A 5000-nucleotide genomic window follows, 5' to 3' on the forward strand; every position below is an offset into this window, starting at 1 on the left:
ATGATGGACAGATGATGGGTCGTGGTTCTGGTAACAGCTGTCTTGCCAATTCTCCGGTAGGTCAGGGCAGCACATAAACCAATAAGTACCAGCCCTCCTATGATAAAACCAAATCTAAATAAATCTTCAACGTCCTCTTCAGAGAGTAGTACCACGCAACACGCCGTTTCTCCCAGGCGTCGAGAACATAGCCCCCAGGGTAGGTTTCATCTGGGCACGCACAGTCCCCAGCCCTGGTTTCCTTGTTGTATAAAATGGTGTCAGTAGTGTTCAGAGACCAACTGATCAATTCCTTGGTAATCCAATATAGCTTGAAGAATTCACAGTCCGGTGAAGTAGGGACTTTGAAGGTTGGAGCAGAGATATGTGAGGTGTACGTGCAATAATTAAAGGTTGGAAAACCCGGTGCATTATTTATGTTTTCATAACAAAAACACTGCTTTAGCAATAAGGAGCTAAGAGCTAATTAATGTTTTTGTTAGAAGTGCAGACCGCAAATAAACAGCTTCTTTGAAGGTATACATGTAATGTCCGTCCATCCGTCTGTCTGTCTGTCCTCTGCATAAGTCCAGTCCTATTACTTCCAGGGTCTTCAAATTTACAGGGAACATTCTTGGGACACAGACCTTGGACAAGTTCAAAGCTGGCTAACCTTGACCTATTTTAAGATGTCAAAATAATAATAATAATAATAATAATAATAATAAAGTAAGACCCTTCGGCTGCTCCCTTGTTTGCGCTCGGGGTCGCCACAGCAAATCCAAGGTGGATCTGCATGTTGAATTGGCACAAGTTTTAAACCAGATGCCCTTCCTGACGCAACTCCACATTACATAGAGAAATGTGGCAGGGGTGGGATTTGAACTGGCAACCTTCTGCACTGAAACCAAGTGCATTAACACTTGGCCACCACCCCTGCTAAAAGCTAACAAGAAATAAACACTTCTAAAACTGAAAACTGTTTTTGTAACCTGATAACACCTCTGGAGTGATTTACTAGACATCTTGCGGACATTAGCATGGTGACGTCGCGCTATCTGGTCTAGCTAGTTGCTAACTTCACTTCGTTTCTTTGTAAATATAACCTCTTTCGCATATATTATATAAAAGCTAGCAACAAATAAACAATTCTAAAACTGAAAACACTGTTTTGAAACCTGATAACACCTCTGGAGTAATTTACAACAGGGGTTCTCAGTACAGTCCTCAAGGACCCCTGAACCTGCACATTTTCCGTCTCTTCCCATGCTGCCACAAGCTGATTTATTTTACATGCACAGCCAATCAACTCCTAACAGACACCTGATTTACAAGACATCTTGCGGATGTCTTCACACACGGTCGAAGCCAACTTCCGCCCTTTTCAAAATCTCATGTATGCACACGTACGCCCTCCTGCAGACACAGTTTAAACATAAATAAAATATTGTTAATGATTGATTTAGTTTATTCTGCAGTATCAATATAAACCTCCAGAGGTGAATATATCAGTGATACACTGATAACATAATAAAGCATAAATGCTTATTTCCATTGTGGTACTTGTGAAATTATCACCTGACAAAATAATAGCGGCTTAATTGAACATGTACAAATTGTACATAAGACAATTAGGGAATAACCCTGTTGTGTCTGATTTGCGGATGTTCATGCTGGTTATACGGTTGCACTTGAGCTGCGCAAGTGTCAGGGGGCCTTAAGGACTTGGGACATGTTTCTAATGGTATTTAGTGATAATGTTCGTCATTAAGTTTGTTGAGTTTGTGTATGCTGCTGTGGGATTGTGGCGCAAAACTCAGCTGAGTTTCAGTTTTTTCATAGTCCCGTTGCAGCTTCAGTAACTGAGTTACACTTTCCTGGTGCTTTTTTTATTTTTATTTTATTTTTTACTTTTTCTAACCCTACACTTACTGGTAATGTTTGTCTTTAACTTTATTGAATTTTGTGTACGCTGCTGTGGGATTGTGGGGCAAAACCCAGCACTCTGTGTCCACTGGAACCCTGTAGATTGTAGAAGCTCACATTCTCCTTCTGTCCATATCTGTTGTGACAGTAAACTGCACAAGTCTCTGGCATGGTGTAATAGCAGATAAACGTCAAAAACAGAAAAGATGAGTTGAGGTGGCTTGTTTCCAGAGCCAAGTGTATTGTGACCGGCTAAACATAACCTTTGGCCGTGCATGGCACCCCCCTGTGACATCACATGCAAAGCCTCTGTAAGGATGTGCTTTGTCGATTGCCTCTTTAGACCCGACACCTATTTCTTTACTATGGAAACCAAGTGCTTTGATAGATTTGTAGGGTCACGGCCTTTTGGAAGGACATGAAGACAGCCTGACTGTTATGGTGAGTGCTTTTTAATTTGCTTGCAGTCATCACAAAGTCTAGACATGGTTGTTCACGCCTCCAATCTGTGTACTTTTCTCACACAGACTATGCTCTGTTGCTCGGCTGTGTGGTTGTCAGGGTGCCTACTCTCTACTCGCTAGTGGCATGTTTTAGTTTTGGCACAGCTGTTTAGGAGCACATGATGCAGGCTGCAGCTCTCGGCTGAGCAGACACCGCTGTGCCTTTGCTCTACCGTCCTCCCCTCTCTCTGGCTCACTCTCCCTCTGTTGCGCCATCATCTCAAAATGAATCCAGCACCGCTGTCACAGCTGACGTGATAGCCACAAGACATCACCGGTGCTATGACAACAGCAGGTCCAGCTTTTATCATTCACTGGTTCATTTTGGGCTGCTGGGCTGTGCTACAGATTGTGTATGCAAACTGCAACCTGTCAGTCCGAGTTGTTTGTTTTTTTTTTTGTTTTTTTTAATGCAGTCATTCCACATCCTGTAATTTCCAGCTCAGTGAAGAGGCTGCAGCATTTGTGCAAACATGACGCTACTCACAGGGGAGTGGAGGTGCAATTAAAGGGGAGATGAAGGAGGGAACACACATTCCTCTTGGCACTCACTAGGTTGTAGTTTAGGAGGGTGGAGATAAGGAGGGGTCACAAATGGACGGAGGGAGGGAAGTGTGTGAAAAAGTCAGCTGGAGGAGGAGGGCTGGATTTACAAACGGGCACTCCCCTCCCTCCTTTCCTGCTACCTCCCTCAGCTCCTCAACTCATCCTTGCATACCGGAGTCAGTCTGCTATGGACATGCAGGAGCAGCATCAGTAATCGCCTTGTGCAGAGCTTCAGATCACCTCCTGGTGATGTGTGTGATTTTGACCTCTTCGAGGAGAAAAAGCAGGAGTGGCGCTTGTGGTTGCAAACTGTGAGGTAGGTCATTCTGGCTGCTGCTGCTGTGGGTTTTTTCTTTGCAAGCAACACTGTGTGTGTTTGGCACCATGGAGGCAAATGGCTAACCATCACCAAACCTCCCAAGTTCCAAAACAGGTGCTGAATGAAACCAGTTTGGTGGTGTTTATCAGGTGTTGGTTTTAACAGGCAGCATGAATGCATGTGGTCTGTAAGATCAGTCTACTTTGGAGACTAAGTTGAGTCCTGTCCAGCCAAAGCTTTTATGAATCATGTAATAGCCTGGAGTTTGAGTTCGCGTGTGCCTCCATTCCCATTGTTTGGTCTAGGGTGGGGTTTCCACCTTGCATCTGTACCTGTAACACTTTACCAACAACAGCAGGCAGCCGGCCATTCTGCTGCCTTCTGTTCACTGCCTGAGGCTGAAAATGAGGCTGAATGACAAAGCAGCAGTGCCAGTCCTGGCCTTGTGATGCTGAGAAAGACAGAGAGATGATGAATTGCAAATGCGAGAGCTGGTTCAAGTCAGAGAATTCCCAAAGCAGACCCTGGAGGAGGCGGTGGGGGAGAGTTTGAAGACTTCATGATATTGGAGGTCATTTAAAATCCCGTCTTTGTGTTTGAAAGCCCACCGTGACTCCTGCAGTGGGCAAGAAGGCGTGAAGTGGTCATCTGGTGTCATAGTTATGGAAATGTATTGACTATTCTAGCCCGAACGTGTCAGGCCTTCTGTTTCACCTTTGCAAAGCTTAACAATGCCCCTGTGTATAACCAGCAAAAGTTATTTTTCCTGTATTTTATGTGAAAATCACATGTAGCGCAAGACTTGCCTCCTTCAGTCTGAAATTGGAAAACAAAACAAGGGTAAAAATTTTTTTTTCCATGGTTTTGTATCATAAGCTTCACTTAATTGAAATGCACAGTGTGCAGTGGAACAAAGGTTTTATTGTAGATGTCCAAGCCTCTGAGATCAGGTTGTTCAGATGCTTGACTTATTCTAAACATTGGATTATATATGGAGGTAGATTGAGCATGACGGCACACGTATGCAGCTGTACAGTGGAGATGTTGGAATTGTTTTTCTTTAGACAGCACCACTCAAACCGCACTACTTTGTTCTGGCTTTTCTTTCAGTTTGTACCCGTTATTTGAACCAACATCTAAAGAAACATTGGAAAAGACTGTGATAAATGAGCTGAACTTTTATCCCAACCACACAGGAAAGTAGAGCTTCAAAAACCCAGACTTAGTCTACAATCAAAGCCCATAGTCCTGTGTGTGTTTCCAGAGTAAATGTTCACTATTTGCTTCGCAAATTGCATGTACCTGCTCGTGTTTGGAAGTACACTAGCAAAGTTGTATTGCTTCTGGTGCATACTAATTTGTTTCCATCCTATCGCATTTTCCACAGTCCTACCATGCAAAAGTGGGCTTCAGCTGCCCAATTTTATGTTTGCTGTCGTGTTTGTGCTTTTTCTCATCAGCCACTGAACATTTGGGCTGTTTTTACCCACCAGGAGGGTTGACAGGGTCATAACTAAATGTTAGTGCTTTACTAAGCAGCTGAATCATTAAGAGTTTGAGTAGTCATTTCTAAAGGCTGGTTGGTACAAGTAAAGATGCACGATAAAGGTGGAACAAATCTGAAAATAAGAATGCTTGAAAACCTGTAACTACATTTTGTCTTCTGCTCTTAAGTTTTAGTCTGTCAACAATTACCATATTTAGTTAATCATTTTTTGGAGACAAAA

This window comes from Thalassophryne amazonica, chromosome 4 (assembly GCF_902500255.1).
Source record: "Thalassophryne amazonica chromosome 4, fThaAma1.1, whole genome shotgun sequence".
NCBI classification, from domain to species: Eukaryota; Metazoa; Chordata; class Actinopteri; order Batrachoidiformes; family Batrachoididae; genus Thalassophryne; species Thalassophryne amazonica.